We start from the raw sequence: 17,387 nt of genomic DNA on the forward strand, positions 1-17,387 counted from the left end.
CTTAAATGTATTTATGATCCATTAGATGTGGCAAATGTGGACTTCCAAAAGCAATCTGACAAAGTGCCACTTGGTGGAGTTGCCCCCTCAGTATTGAAGGCCTTAGAATAAAACATAGAAACATAGTAAACAGGTGCAGGAGGAGGCCATTTGGCCCTTCGAGCCAGCACCGGCATTCATTGCGATCATGGCTGATCGTCCCCAATCAATAACCCGTGGAGAAACGGGTGGCGAATTAACTGAATTACAAGAAAAACGTTTTTTTAACGATATGTGCCTCGTGGATTTCACCAGAAATTGGTATTATGCTTTCTCAAAATGTAATTATGAAGGCGACTGGGATTCCAAAATCATAGATGACGCATAACTTGGACCCATACAGAATTGTCAGACGAAAACAGAGGCACAGCACCAGAGACCCAGTTTTAATCCCAACCTGAAGAGCAATCTTAGTGTTTGCACATTCTCCCCATTTTCCATTTTTGTCATGAAGAAGGATTTTGGCCTGAAACGTTCCTTATTTATTTCCTTCACTCCATAAATGCTGCCTCACCCGCTGAGTTTCTCCAGCATTTTTGTCTACCTTCGATTTTCCAGCATCTGCAGTTCCTTCTTAAACACTCCCCATGATGGTGTTGTTTCCACAGATATGTGGTTTGCTTCCATATCCCAATGGTATATTGAAGCAAAGGCTGGTATATTAGATGACAATCGTAAATTGCCCACTGTGTGTAGTGAGTGGTACTCGGGCCGCAATTCTTAATGTCCTTTGTGAGCCAACGCAATCATCCTTGATTTCTGCTTTTTTGTCACTACGATGCTGTTTCCGCTCAGCTCACACCTTCCAATTGTGCATAGTTCATCTCCGATAGCTGCATATGTCCCGTGTGAACATTCCTCCCTGTCACCTCTTTGGACCCGCCCCCTAACATCTTGTAGTTCTGAATCTTTGTCCGACCCTTCGTCTATTTCTCTTGATCGCGTTGCTTTTGGTGTGGAGTTTACTGCGACAAATCTTACAAATGATTCTGCTTGCGGCTTTACTAGGGGAGTGGAAGTTGAAGTGCAGAGCCACCGGGAGATCATGTAGGTTAAGACGGACTGAGCGGAGGTGTTCAGCGAAACAATCGCCGAGCCTGCGCTTGGTCTCGCCGATGTAGAGAAGTTGACACCTGCAACAGCAGATACAGTAGATGAGGTTGGAGGAGGTGCAAGTGAACCTCTGCCTCAACTAGAAAGACTGTTTGGGTCCTTGAATGGAGTCAAGGAGGGAGGGTAAGGAACAGGTGTTGCATCTCCTGCAGTTGCAGAGGAAAGTACCTGGGGGAGCAGAGGGTGGTGGTTTGGGTGGGAAGGGACTTGGCAAAAATGTTGGAGGATTATATGCTGATGGCTGATGGGGTGGAAGGTGAGGACAAGGGGGACTCTGTCCTTGGGGGGGGGGGGGGGGGGGGAGGAGAGCAAGCGTAGAGCTGGATTTCGAGGAGACCCTAGTGAGAGCCTCATTTTTAATGGAAGAGGGGAACCACCGTTTCCTAAAGAATGAGGACATCTCCGATGCCCTGGTATGGAACACCTCACCGTGGGCGCAGATGCGGCGTAGACTGAGGAATTGGGAGTAGGGGATAGAGTCTTTACAGGAAGCATGGTGGGAACAAGACTCGTCAAGATAGCTATGGGAGTCAGTAGGTTTATAGAAGATGTCGGTCATTAGTCTGTTTTCTGTGATGGAGACGGTGAGATCTAGAAACGGTAGAGATGGTCAAAGTGAATTTGAGTGCAGGATGGAAATTAGTGGTGAAGTTGATAAAGTCAATGAGTTCTGCATGGGTGCAGGAGGTAGCATCAATGCAGTCAATATAGCGGAGGTAGATTTCGGGGATAGGGCCAGTGTACGCCTGGAACAGGGATTGTTCGACATACCCGACAAAGAGGCAGGCATAGCTAGGACCCATGCGAGTGCCTATAGCTACGCCTTGGATTCTCTATCGCCTCCCCCTTACCCTTACCAGTTCTCCCACTAGTCTTACTGTCTCCGACTACATTCTATCTTTGCCCTGCCTCTCTCCCCAACATCAGTCTGAAGAAGGGTCTTGACCCAAAATGTCACCCATTCTCTACAGAGATGCTGCCTGACCCGCTGAGTTACTCCAGCATTTTGTGTCTACCTTTGATTTTAACCCGCATCTGCAATTCTTTCCTGCACATTCTTCCTTATCAACGTCCTCAGTGGCTCTGCTACATTAACGAGGTTTGTATTAAATCTTGCACTCAGCTGGATTGATGCCATAACTGGTCACCTTGTGACCCTTAAACACCAATTCTTAAACAATAAGCAAACATTTGTCCACATTCGCTGTCAATCCAAAAGTCTTCAACTGAACTAGTGTCTGCCTGAGTCATGTTCCTGGTGAAAAATGACATAATAGGTTAAGGCTAAAATCGAAGAACTCATTTAACAGTATATAATTGAACTTTTGTGAAGAATCGATGTCATGGGTCAGCTCAGTTGTGGTAGTTCCAAAGCCAAAAGGAGAGATAAGGCTTTGCATGGACATGAGTAATAAACGAGCCAATAATACGAGAGGTGCACCCCATACGTACTGCCGATGAGGTCCTACAAGAGCTATTCATAAGCAAAGTATTTTCAAAGCTAGATCTAATGTTAGACCGTCGGCCGAGGTGCTTTTTTGTTTCATTTCGTGACCCACATCTCATATCTACCTGTATTTATAACGTGTAAAAATATTATAGAAAGTATATCTGAAACTCGTCAAGAACAAAACCTGCACGTATTTTTAAAATATGGGGAAAAAACTCCAAAAGTTTTTCAATTTTCGGCGTAGTAAGTGTCCAATCAAAGCACGTTTGATATTGAATCGGATGCCTATTGACCAATCACACGCTTTGTTTCAGGCTAGCTAGGAGGGGAGCCCATTGGGAACATGGCGGATGCTACTGTGACGGAAGATTCCGAGGAAGGTTCTTCTGTCTTCTGTGCAATACATGTCGTCGAAACCCACAGCAAGGTCATTGCATTTAGTGAGAAAAGCTTTAAGAAGTCTCAAGAATGTGCAGCTAAGTGGATAGAAGTGGAAGAAAGTCTGGAAAGCAAAGTCGCTGCTAAGGCCTAAGAACACAAACACGGCAACCAATGACATTGTGAAGCAACTGGAACTGGAAGGTACGATCTAACTTCAGAATTTATGAAAAATAACCCATTCATGACAACTAGTATCATTTTGATATCATTTTGACAGACTACTGACCGACATCTACTATAAACCCACTGACTCCCATGCCTATCAGCAGTACACTTCTTCCCACCCAGCATCCTGTAAGGACTCCATCCACTACTCCTCTGTATCCGCCGCATCTGCACCCAGGATGAAGTGTTCCAAACCAGGGCATCAGATATGTCCTTATTCTTTAGAGTTCCCCTCTTCTGCTATAGATGAGGCTCTCACCAGAGTCACTTCTATACCCCGTAACTCTGCTCTCATTCCACATTCCCCCACTCGTAACACGGGCAAAATCCCCCTTCTCCTGACCGTCCACCCGACCAGCCGTCACATGCAACAAATAATCCTCCAACATATTCGCCACCTCCAACGGGATCCCACCACTGGCCACATCTTCCCATCTCCTCCCCTTTCGGCTTTCAGCAAAGACCGCTCCCTCCATAACTCCCTGGTTAATTGGTCCCTTCCCACTCAAACAACCCCCTCTCATAGAAACATAGAAAATAGGTGCAGGAGTAGGCCATTCGGCCCTTCAAGCCTGCACCGCCATTCAATGTGATCATGGCTGATCATCCAACTCGGTATCCCGTACCTGTCTTCTCTCCATACCCATGATCCCCTTAGCCACAAGGGCCACATCTAACTCCCTCTTAAATATAGCCAATGAACTGGCCTCAACTACCTCCTGTGGCAGAGAATTCCACAGATTCACCACTCTCTGTGTGAAAAATGTTTTTCTCATCTCGGTCCTAAAAGACTTCCCCCTTATCATTAAACTGTGACCCCTCGTTCTGGACTTCCCCAACATCTGGAACAATCTTCCTGCATCTAGCCTGTCCAACCCCTTAAGAATGTTGTAAGTTTCTATAAGATCCCCCCTCAACCTTCTGAATTCTAGCGAGTACAAGCCGAGTCTATCCAGTCTTTCTTCATATGAAAGTCCTGACATCCCAGGAATCAGTCTGGTGAACCTTCTCTGTACTCTGTACTATGGCAAGAATGTCTTTCCTCAGATTAGGATACCAAAACTGTACGCAATACTCCAGGTGTGGTCTCACCAAGACCCTATACAACTGCAGTAGAACTTCCCTGCTCCTATACTCAAATCATTTTGCAATGAATGCTAACATACCATTCGCTTACTTCACTGCCTGATGTTCGAAATGTGCTGCGCTCTGTTCTTAAACAACAAGTTCTGGATGACGAAGGATTGCAAACTTTATTTTGTGAAATTAAAATATTCATACAAGAACATGAGAAGACAATCCATTTTACTGGCAGAGATTTAGAATGGTAGATGCTGTTTATACCAATCAAGTGTAAGGTGTTGCACTTATGGAGGTGGAATATAAGGGGAACGCATACCATAGCATCTCAAGTCTCCCTATCCGCCCTAGAATGAGGCGACTAAAACTGCCACATATCACCATGGCATGCAGATTCATCTTACATTTCTCCGCCCATATCTGCAATGGATCCATACCCTGCTATACCTTACTCGTCACTCTTGACAAACTTCCTTATCGCCTATAACCCGATCAATGTTTGTCTCGTCTGCAAACCTACTAACCAAATCAAGATTTACTTCCAGTCATTTATATTAATCCCAAGCATCAGAGGTTTCTGCACAGATCCCCACAGAGCACAAGTAGTCGTAGATGTCTATCCAGAATTATATAACACACTTCCACCACTACTTTCCGTCTTCAATGAGTAACCCACTCATAATGCCTCACTTACGCCTAGTAAAGCGTTAGTAATGCCTTACTAACATCCATGTAGACATTCACTTCCCTGCCCTCCATCAAACGTATTCAACAACTCGTCAACTTCTCAATTACTCAGATAAGCCACGTTTCCTCCATCTAAGTGATTCTCTATGTCACCTTCCCTCTGATCAATGGGTCTGTCTTTTCTCCATATTCTAACCTATACTTATCTCATCTCACCATTTGCGCATGTCGCCACGCTTCTTTCCTTTCTGATTATCTCACTGTGCTTCTTCATCAAAGTCTTCGTCGTAGCCATCCTCTCTCACCATCGTCCATGCAGAAAGCTACATTTACTCTTTTATTCTGGAATTTACACCCGAAAGTCGTTTCACTGGAATGTGGGATCATTAGTGGGATCATATACTTCCCACTGGATCTAGAGTGTTCAAAACATTAATACCAGCAGAATGCCCTCGCTGTTGGTGGGTAATAGAGCACATCGTCAACAGGTTTGTAGGTTCATTGTCTTCTGTAAAAAGCGCACATTGTCCCAAGTGTGGAGGATCGTGCTAGTATACGCCGTGATTGCTGGTCTGTGTGGTTTCGGTGGACCGAAGGGCCTGTTTCCGTATTGTATCGCTAAAGTAAAGTAAAATAAACTAAAGGATTGAATGTAGATTTGTCACCGATTTTTTTCAAGGACCTGAATGCCGAGCTCCCACCTGGGAGCCCATTTGCAATATGGGAGATCAATTATTTATTACTTTGTGACCTTACTCAGTTCAAACAGGAGTTGTGGACTCAAATGATGATGGTCCAATGGTCATGAACACTTCCAGCCATATCACACAGCCGAATGCCTGGGGCTGAATAACAAATCATCATTTTTATTTTACCTATCCCAAAGGCAGTGCTTTTCGCCCTTTCGTCATTGTCCTTGGGTTCACTTCCTAAACTGCTCTTGAATGAAACTCTTATTGTCAGCTAGCAAGTTACAAGACTTATCGATAAGAAGAGTGAAATATCAATGATATTGTTCCAAATCAGCAAACGTGATAGGGATACACAATCAAGGGTACACTTGCCAGTGTGTAGATAGTCATTGCTTCATGTTCAGGATCACAGGGAGCTCTCGTGGAATAAGATTAGGCTACCACCAAGCTTCATGGATAGGTAGGTAGTGGCATTTTGTCACTGCCTGGATAGCAATTGAAGAATGAAACATAACGTAACCCGTTGAAAATGAGTTCATTTGCACCCGTTTGCACCCGCTGACTTTCCCCAGCAATTTTGTGTACCGTTGAAAATGATGCTTACTACATTATGAAAAGGAAAGGCGGGAAACGAACGCTAATGTGCACATAAAGTAGCACACACGTCTGGCCATATTTAGGACACGAAGAGATCTGTTTGCCACAGTCATCTGCGATGCACATGGCAGAACTTTAATTAACAGAGTCAGGGTACTCTGGGGTCAGGCGCACGCCACGTGGATTGGGTGTTGAAAAGTCATCCAGCAGGGGATTTGTAGGTAGACTGCCAGAAACGTCAGTGTTTATGGATTGATGGACAGGGGCATTTTGTGCCTTAGCCCCACGTGGCTAGACGGAGCCATCAACGGTGACTGTAGGGATATGATCACCGCCCTAGGCACATGGGTAAATATTTATCGTCGCTGGAGATTGTGAATGGTGGTTTAACGATCCCTGGGACAGTTTTGATGAAATGCTAGCCCTGTGGCACGAGCAATCTGGATGATGGAATGGATATCACAGAGCTGGCCGCGAATAACTATTATGCACGCATTATGCTCGCGGCGGCGAAAGGCAAGGGCTTGAACCCCAACTCGGGACTACAAAGCTAACGCTGGGCTCCGCTCACTGAGTGTCTGCGAGTGAACTGAATCAACAGGGTAACAGGATATTTCACCGCGCTCCCCAACTGTTCTCGAAACCTTGACTGCGTCGCCACGTAAATAAAGGTGTTAGTGCAACAGCTGATATTTCTCAGCAAATAGCCAACGTTGTTAAAGATAAGGTCAACATCAGTCCACTCTAACCCTCTTGCTGTCGCTTGATAATAGAAAAAATCTATTATATTCGTCAGCCACAGGAGTATCAGGCTACCGGATAGAGCGAGGAGTAAACCAACAGACCTCCTCCTGCTCTCCATCTCCGGATCATTGCGGTTCCCCCCCTTGTTCTGACCCCTCAGTTCCTTACGGACCCGACTGGTTACGATAATATGTTTGATTGTAAAAGCGTTAAACAGCAGGATTACAGCGAACGGGAGTAAAGGAGTTAAGGCTACATTAAATGAATCGTATCCCACCCACCCGGAGTCAGTGAAATAACTTAACTTGACAGAGCAGCCCCACGGAATATTGTCGATGATCTGTGCAGGTTCATAAGTGAAGTACATGGGAACGTTTTTCAGACAGAGCAGAACGCCGGTAGATGCGAGAACCACTGCTGCGTTTTTCCCGGTGCAATATTTTGTTTTCAGTTTCTGGCAACAAATGGCGACAAATCGATCAAAGGTGAAAGTGACGGTGAACCAGACAGAACAGTCTGTAGCCGCACTGCGTAGGGCAAGGACGACGCTGCAGATTGGAGTTATGTCCAGAAAATAATTTGGGAAATAATGATATTTGAGGCGACTCAAAATAACCTCGGTGATGATGAGCAGTAAATCTGCAATTGCCATGGCCACGAGGTAGCGAGTGGTGCAGGTGGATAAGCCGCACTTTCCCCGGGACAGGATCAAAATCGAGATTACATTCACTGGGGAAAGATAAGATAACATATAAAATTATCGAAACATATGAAATTATAAAAGGACTGGCCAAGCTAAATGCAGGAAAATTGTTCCCAATGTTGGGCGAGTCCTGAACCAGGGGCCACAGTCTTAGAATAAAGGGGAGGTCATTTAAGACTGAGGTAAGAAAAAACTTTTTCACCTAGAGAGTTATGAATTTATGGAATTCCCTGCCACAGTGTGCAGTGGAGTCCAAGTCACTGGATGGATTTAAGAGAGAGTTGGATAGAGCTCTAGGGGCTAGTGGAGTCAAGGGATATGGGGAAAAGGCAGGCACGGGTTATTGATAGGGGACAATAAGCCATGATCACAATGAATGGCGGTGCTGGCTCGAAGGGCCGAATGGCCTCCTCCTGCACCTATTTTCTATGTTTCCAACATGATTTGGAAAAAAGTGACAATTTGCTAAAACAGCAAGTGGTTATGGTGTGGAATATACCCAATCTACACCTCCCATTATCTTATCTACCTCTATAAGATCACCCCTCATCCTTCTGTGCTCCAAGGAATAGATTCCCAGCCTACTCAACCTCTCCCTTTTGCTTGGACCCTCTAGTCCTGGCAACATCCTCATGAATCTTCTCTGTACCATTTCCAGCTTGACATCTTTTCTATAACACGTCGCCCAGAACCGAACAAAATACTCTAAATGCGGCCTCACCAACGTCTTTTCCAACTGCAACATAACCTCCCAACTTCTATACTGAATACGCTGGCTGATGAAGATCAATGTGCCAAATGCCTTCTTGATCGCCCGATCTACCTGCGACCATCTTCAAGAACCATGCACCTGCACCCCTTAACCCCCCTGAACTACAATACTCCCCAGAGCACTACCATTCACTATCTAGGTCCCACCTATGTTAGACTTCCCAAAATGCTACACCTCACACTTTGCTGTATTAAATTCCATCTTGGCTAGAAGGGCCGAATGGCCTCCCCTGCACCAATTTTCTATGTTTCTATTATAAACGTTGAAGATTACGAAACAATAAATCCCGGGTAAGTCGGAGTCCGTTTGGAGTTCTGGTCAGTTACTACGTTTATTTCAAAAACAAGGCGCAAAACTCCTCCATTCCCGACCGGGTCGTGGTAAAATAGGACGAAATAACTGATTCCTGGGATGTCAGGACTTTCATACGAAGAAAGACTGGATAGATTCGGCTTGTACTCGCTAGAATTTAGGAGAATGAGGGGGGGGGGGGATCTTATAGAAACCTACAAAATTCTTAAGGGGGTGGACAGGCTAGATGCAGGAAGATTGTTCACGATGTTGGAGAAGTCCAGGACAAGGGGTCACAGCTTAAGGATAGAGGGGGAATCCTTTAGGACCGAGATGAGAAAAACATTTTTCACACAGAGAGTGGCGAATCTCTGAAACTCTCTGCCACAGTAGATAGTTGAGGCCAGTTCATTAGCTATATTTAAGAGGGAGTTAGATGTGGCCCTTGTGGCTAAAGGGATCAGGGGGTATAGAGAGAAGACAGGTACGGGATACTGAATTGGATGATCAGCCATGATCATATTGAATGTCGGTGCAGGTTCGAAGGGCCGAATGGTCTACTCCTGCACCTGTTTTGTATGTTTCTCAGGTTAGAGAGTGAGAGAGGAGTAGAGAGAGAGAGAGAGGAGAGAAGATGAGGCGGAGAGAGGAGAAGAGAGAGCGAGAGAGAGAGAGAGAGGAGAGAGACCAGAGAGGAGATAAGGGAGAGAAGAAGAGAGAGGAGAGAGGAGAGGAGAGAGAGCCACGAACAACGACAATGAGTCTATATCGAGATCTCTCATCTATCTCTCTCGATATCTCTCTCTCTCTCTCGCTCTCTCTCTCTCTCTCTCTCTCTCTCTCTCTCTCTCTCTCTCAATATACCTCGTCGCATCTGCTTGTGCTGCTTTATAAACAAAAGTTTACAAATCTCAAAACGAATTCCTATTTATGAATCGATATCCAATTAATTGTATGAAACATCACAAAATATTAAACATTCATTTCCACTTCTCCCCTAGACCTTCGGCAAAGGTATTCACATTTGATAACCAGGTTCCACCAGATTCAAGAACCGCTTCTTCCCACTGTTATCGGATAATTCAGTTGGCTTTTCATCAGCTATGATTGTGTCACCGATTCTCCAATCTACCCCGTTATGTCCCGTTCACTTAAAATTCGTTGTGGTGTCTGTAGCATTAAATTATAGATCTGTAGCAATATAATATGTACTTTGTTTCCGTTCGCTGTTTACACAATTTGTACTCATGCATGGTTTGATCGTTTTCATTGTTGGCATGATTTCACGTATCTCGATATAGATGACAAGAATAGCTAAGCAATACTAGTTCTTTCCGAAACGATTGTGGTATGTTTCTCATGGCGATGCCCAGCCTAGCTTTCTGTAATTGCGGTTTCGCCTCCATCGTTTCTGAAATATGTTAGTTGCATTTGCCCAGTCAGTATGCAAGACATGTTTAATGATCGATAGTCATTTTTGGAAAACGATAAACAAAACATGCGGACTTCCAATGGCTACATGTGAGTTATCGGCTTTCAGTAGCATTAACTGCTACAAGGCCATTCTTATTTAACTCTGTGTAATATAATTTCCTCAGTTTTATTATAACCAGGATTCTAGAGACCCCTGTGAAGGTTTTCGATTCAGAGTTGTTCAGCGCAGGAACAGCCGTTGCGGCCCTCAGTGTCTCAGCTGACCCGCATGTTAGCTATATAATTTGCTTTGCTCATTCAGTCTCGCTTCGTGTTCGCTTCCAATAAAATGAACACAAGTATACGTTTAATCAATACTCTTTTCATCTATTTCAAATTATAACATTTTTACACGGATTTAAACTTCAATCACCGCACCTACTTACCAGGAACTCCTATGCCAGCAATGAACACATAAAATATTCTGTCTACACGGCGGTATGTTTCCCACATTTTCTACATGAAATGCGTGTACCTTTATGCCGCGGCAGCTGTTTCAAAATGAAGGTGAGATGTATTGCCCGAGTTTATCAACGCATTGAGATCTCATCGGGGTATTAGGGGTTCAACAGATTCAAAAGTAAGTGATGCAATAACAGGTGCAATTAGATGACGACAGCTCCGTGAAATCCATGATGCAGGACTTTGTGTTTGCTGCAGGGACTTAATTGCGAAACACAAGACAGAAATGTGATATTACTCATGGGTGACATGAGAGAGCAACATTCACACTGTACAAGAATATAGCTCAAACACATTCTGAAACGTCCGCCCTCTCATCTGGCCGTCATTCCGCAACATTGTTCGCTGTACGATACTCCTAGGGACGTTGCACATATTTGAACTTGCATTCAGAGCACACGCCTGGATTCAACTTAGACCAATATACAACGGATATTATAAACGTTCATTCTCACAACCAGTTGCATAGCCGTCGTGCACGAAACCGTTTAGGTCACATCTCTTTTTCACTTTGTCTACATTACCGGTGTCCGTAGACTTGTTGTACCTTAATAACGCGATCTCACCAAGGCCTGCTTAAACGTGGCCACGTGCCAACTCTCGGATACCTCCTCCTACCTACCCCTGGACCATGACCCCACAGGGGCGAGGTTTAAAAAACATTTAAAAAAACGCGTGTGCGGTGATCGATCTCCTCGCCTGCCAGTCGGCGCAGCGGATTGATCTCATATCCTGTCACTCTCCAGGACGGTCCGCCCCTTTCTGCACCATCGCGTCTTTACTAGCTGCGGGTGGCCGGCGGAACTCTCCAACCGGATACAATTTTTGGAGGGACCGGAAGCGGCGCGGCCCTGCCCGGAGTCGGAGATGTCGCCAAAGGGAAAGCGAAGAGTCTGATTCTGGCGGAGCTTGAGCGTCCAGCGCCCGCTGTGGGTCCCAAACGCACCACCACCGCAACGCCCCGCATTTCCGGCCCCTTCCCCTCTCAACCCCTCGCTGACACCTGCCCCCCTCTCCCGTGATAGCCCCCTCTACCCCATGGCTCTTTACCCGTCTTTTCTCCGACCTCAACCCCCACAAACCCAGCCCATACGCCGGCGCGGCCGTAGCTGCTGGTGCTTCCAGACCTGGCTATGACGCGCCGACGGCTGATGCTCCCGCGGGGCACGCAAGGAGAGGAACGACAACCTCGAGATGGGGAGGTGCCAGCTGTGTGGGAGAGGAGATGAGTGTGGGGGAGGAAAGGCGGTAGAGGTAGAGGAGGGGCGTAGGGAAGAGAGAGGAGTTATGGAGGGAGGGAGGGAGGGGGTGACTTAGGGTAGGAAAGGGAGAGATGAGGGAGGATTGGGGGAGGGAAGGTGGAGAGGGAAATGAAGTGGGAGGTGAGGAGGGAGAGTGTGGGAGGATGGGGAATAGAGCGAGAGGAAGGAGGGTGGAGTGGGTCAGGTAGGGAGTGGGGAATAGAGGGAGTGCAGGGCAGTGGGGGGGGGGGTGATGAGGGATACTAGGTGGATAGGGGGAGGTGAGGAATGGACGAGGTGGGGGATAGGAGGGAGGTAGGGAGGGAAGAGCAGTTATGGAGGGAGACATGGAATGACTGTGGTAGAGGAAAGGTGAGGCAGATCGAGGTGAGAGAGGGATTGGGGAGGGTAGTAGGAGAGGGGAAAGAAGAGGGAGGGTAAAGAGGAGAGCCTGTGCAGTTGGGGGCTATGGATGAGTGGTGAAATATTGCCTTGGGGACCAAGCCTCCTGTGTGAAAGGGACCCAACGGGTCCCATTTAGTCTAGTCACCTCTTAATTCCTTAATCGCATGTCATATCAACGAAAGGGGATTAGCCTCCCCATTGCACATGTCCACGCCACTCCTAATGCTGTGTAGCTTAACCTGTGCACACATATCTATATAATTAAAAGTCTCAGCTTGACCAATTCCTGTTTGCGCTGTTGTTTGATTTTAGAAAAACCGCTACCAGAAATGGCTGTGATTTTTTGGCCTTCTTACTCAGAGTCCTCCTCCGATGATCAGGCCCTGAGGATTTTTCCCATCGATGAAAAATCAAAGAGTTATTAGTGTTTAAAAAATCTTGAGATTCTCTCTCCTGTCGATCACCGCGATGAAGACCACGCCCCTTCAAGGGAGGGGGAGGGACTATAAAACCCGGAAGTCTGGACGTGGCTCAGTCGCTGCAAGGTGGTGAGGGAGAGGCCACAACTCTCAGTCTGAACTGGGAATCTACACAACACTTAGTGTCTACTGAACTTGGAGTTCCCTTTATGTGTTTTATGTGCTTTTATGTGGTTTTATGTGGTCTGGAAACCAGTCCCTTCGGCCCACAACACCCATACTAGCGCTCCAGAAAGCCCCCCCTCCCCCCCTCCACTGGCCAGCAATATTGGAATTGGTGGAGACGTGGAATATTGCGTTGGGGGACCAGCCTTCCCGTGAGAAGCTGGGACCCAACGGGTCTTACTTAGTCTATTCCTTCACTAAATAAAATGAAGGCAGCCTGTGCAGCCTCTCATCATGGCCGACGCCATCCATGCCATTTACATGGTAAATGCATTAATCTCTCTTTCGTCTGACCATTATAAGTCACGCCAATTCGTATTGCGTTTATATTATACATCATGTTTGTTCATGGGAACTATATCGTGCAAAGAAAATACATAGAAAATAAATAGAAACTGCCAGAAACACAAACAGTCCAGGAAACTGGGAAAGACAGTCAAAATGGCGGGAGATGTTGATTCGACAAATATATAGATGTGATACTGCAAGATTCCTCCAGTTATGGGTTAACCGACCAACCTGTTCACTAGAAGCGACTGTCACCATAATGTTGGTGGTACACAAAATTGCTGGGGAAACTCAGCGGGTGCAGCAGCATCTATGGAGCGAAGGAAATAGGCGACGTTTCGGGCCGAAACCCTTCTTCAGACTGTCACCATAATGTTGTCGTTTGTAGTTGCCTGTGTTACGAATTGCAGGCTGTGGGACAAATGTGGCAAGTATGATCAAAGGAAACTTCATTATCACCGATCAATGAAATATAGCAAAAATGTTCAAAGTTGACCGCTAGGCTGGAGAGCATGTAATCAGAATGTGGGTGTTTGGAAGGCGCCAATATTCCCTGCCGAACAAAGAGCTGCTATTTCTATTGCTTATTTTCGGTTTCGTTATTACAGCGCATGGAAGTTTCAACCAGCTCTTGGTTAATCAACTGTAGAGGAGGTTGCTTTGTGAACACTGAATATTGTAAAGTAGAATAGAAGAAGTGAAAATGAAATTCTGCTTCTCTTAGGAATGTTTAGGCCACTGAATGGTGGAAAGAACAGCTGAATTGACAGCTCCACCAGCAAATCAAATGCTGTACCACTTGCGGATGCAAGTCCCTCCGGTGAACAATTCAGTCGATCAACCCATAGCCGGGCAACCTTACTGTATCTCAGCTATTTGTTTGCCACATCAATCTCTCCAGCATCTTGTCTGCAACTCAAAACTCCATCATCTTTCTGTCTTTCCAACACCGAACACTGCAAAGTAGGTTGGAAGTGTGTGACATTCTACTGCTCCGACAAGGACTGTTTCGTCACTGATTTGTGGAAAGGAAAGAGCTGAAATGACAGCGTTTTCACGCCTTGCGGTTGGTAGAGGAGGTTCCATAAGTTAAGGAGTGTTTTGTGCGGCGCATCATCAGTCGGCGAGGTGGGGATGACAACGAAATCGTCAAAGGGGAAGGGGAATATATTCCTGGCGATGGAATCTCATTGAAGTTGGTAAACATTTCGCCAGTAGATTACTTGAATGAGAAAGGTCTGGAAGTTGAGGGCGGAGGCGACTATTCTTGAACTCCCCAGCTTGAAAGGTGTGAAAATGAGTGCGGTAAACATGATTCTCTGAGGACGAAGATGAAGTAAATCAATGGCACTGGAAAACTGAAGGCATTTCAGACGCACGAATGCAGGATATTCATCATTGTCAATGTGACCAACACGGCGTAACGGAGGGATAGAATGGTGTTCATGTCGCATGAAGGGTGGGAGGAAGTATATTCAAAATAATTGAGGTGGGTTTGTGGTGCATGCTTGAGATTTGCCTATCCCCATAAGATGGAGATGGAGAGATCCGAAACGGAAGGGTTGAGTCGAGGGTAAGGTGGGAGCACAACAGCAGTCGCCAGCAATTTTTTTTGAAATGCTAGAGCTGTGCACGAAGTTCTAACATACATTCATCGATACAGCCAAATGTTCCACTTGGTTTTGTACGTGGGAGGTCGTGCCTCACGAATCTGATTGAGGTTTTTGAAGATGTTACTAAAAATTTTGACGAGGGCAAGGCATTTAACATGGTCGACTGCCCTCGAAGTTTCGATCGCATGGGATCCAAGGAGATATAGTGGAATGGATAGAACATTGGCTTTATGTAAGGAAGTATTGGGGAAGGTGCGACCTGTACAGAAAGGACGGGTTGCACTTGAACTCAAGGGGGACCAATATCCTGGCGGGGAGATTTGCAAAGGCTACTGGGGAGACTTTAAACTAGTATGGTTGGGGGGAGGGACTCAAATTGGGAAAGCTAGCAGTCAGTGTGTGAAGCAGGGGGCAGAGAATGGTAGCACTCTGACCCAAAATGTAGGGGAGAGAGAAGAAAAAGAAAATAATCAGAGAATAAGAGAGGGTGGGTTTCTTAAATGTGTATATTTTAATGCTAGGAGCATTGTAAGAAAAGTGGATGAACTTAGAGCCTGGATTGACACCTGGAAGTATGATGTTGTGGCGATCAGTGAAACATGGTTGCAGGAGGGCTGTGATTGGAAACTAAATGTTCCAGGATTTCATTGCTTCAGGTGTGATAGAATTGGAGGGGCAAGAGGTGGAGGTGTTGTATTGCTTATCAGGGAAGATATTACAGCAGTGCTTTGGCAGGATAGATTAGAGGGCTCGTCTAGGGAGGCTATTTGGGTGGAACTGAGAAATGGGAAAGGGGTAGCAACACTTATAGGAGTGTATTATAGACCACCAAATGGGGAGCGAGAATTGGAAGAGCAAATATGTAAGGAGATTGCAGATATTAGTAGTAAGCACAAGGTAGTGATTGTGGGAGATTTCAATTTTCCACACATAGACTGGGAAACACATTCTGTAAATGGGCTGGATGGGTTGGAGTTTGTAAAATGTGTGCAGGATAGTTTTTTGCAACAATACATAGAAGTACCTACTAGAGAAGGGGCGGTACTGGACCTCCTGTTAGGAAATGAGATGGGTCAGGTGGCAGAGGTATGCGTTGGGGAACAGTTCGGGTCCAGTGATCACAATACCATTAGTTTCAATATAATTATTGAGAGGGACAAAACTGGACCTAGGGTTGAGATTTTTGATTGGAGAATGGCTAACTTTGAGGAGATGCGAAAGGATTTAAAAGGAGTAAATTGGGACAGTTTGTTTTATGGGAAAGATGTGGAAGAGAAATGGAGTACATTTAAAGGTGAAATTTTAAGAGTACAGAATCTTTATGTCCCTGTTCGGTTGAAAGGAAATCGTAAAAATTGTAAAGAGCCATGGTTTTCAAGGGAAATTGGACACTTGGTTCGGAAAAAGAGGGAGACCTACAATAGTTATAGACAGCATGGAGTAAATGAGGTGCTTGAGGAGTATAAAGAATGTAAAAAGAATCTTAAGAAAGAAATTAGAAAAGCTAAAAGAAGATATGAGGTTGCTTTGGCAAGTAAGGTAAAAGTAAATCCGAAGGGTTTCTACCGCTATATTAATAGCAAAAGGATAACGAGGGATAAAATTGGTCCATTAGAGAGTCAGAGTGGCCAACTATCTGCAGAGCCAAAAGAGATGGGGGAGATATTGAACAGTTTCTTTTCTTCGGTATTCACCAAGGAGAAGGATATTGAATTATGTGAGGTAAGGGAAACAAGTAGAGTAGCTATGGAAACTATGAGGATCAAAGAAGAGGAAGTACTGACACTTTTGAGAAATATAAAAGTGGATAAGTCTCCAGGTCCGGACAGGATATTCCCTAGGACATTGAGGGAAGTTAGTGTATAAATAGCAGGGGCTATGGCAGAAATATTTCAAATGTCATTAGAAACGGGAATAGTGCCGGAGGATTGGCGTACTGCGCATGTTGTTCCATTGTTTAAAAAGGGGTCTAAGAGTAAACCTAGCAATTATAGACCTGTTAGTTTGACGTCAATGGTGGGCAAATTAATGGAAAGAATACTTAGAGATAATATATATAAGCATCTGGATAAACAGGGTCTGATTAGGAACAGTCAACATGGATTTGTGCCTGGAAGGTCATGTTTAACTAATCTTCTTGAATTTTTTGAAGATGTTACTCGGGAAATTGATGAGGGTAAAGCAGTGGATGTTGTGTATATGGACTTCAGTAAGGCCTTTGACAAGGTTCCTCATGGAAGGTTGGTTAAGAAGGTTCAATGGTTGGGTATTAATGGTGGAGTAGCAAGATGGATTCAACAGTGGCTGAATGGGAGATGCCAGAGAGTAATGGTGGATGGTTGTTTGTCAGGTTGGAGGCCAGTGACGAGTAGGGTGCCACAGGGATCTGTGTTGGGTCCACTGTTGTTTGTCATGTACATCAATGATCTGGACGATGGCGTGGTAAATTGGATTAGTAAGTATGCAGATGATACTAAGATAGGTGGG

The sequence above is a fragment of the Amblyraja radiata genome, chromosome 39, assembly GCF_010909765.2.
Source record: "Amblyraja radiata isolate CabotCenter1 chromosome 39, sAmbRad1.1.pri, whole genome shotgun sequence".
Lineage (NCBI taxonomy): Eukaryota > Metazoa > Chordata > Chondrichthyes > Rajiformes > Rajidae > Amblyraja > Amblyraja radiata.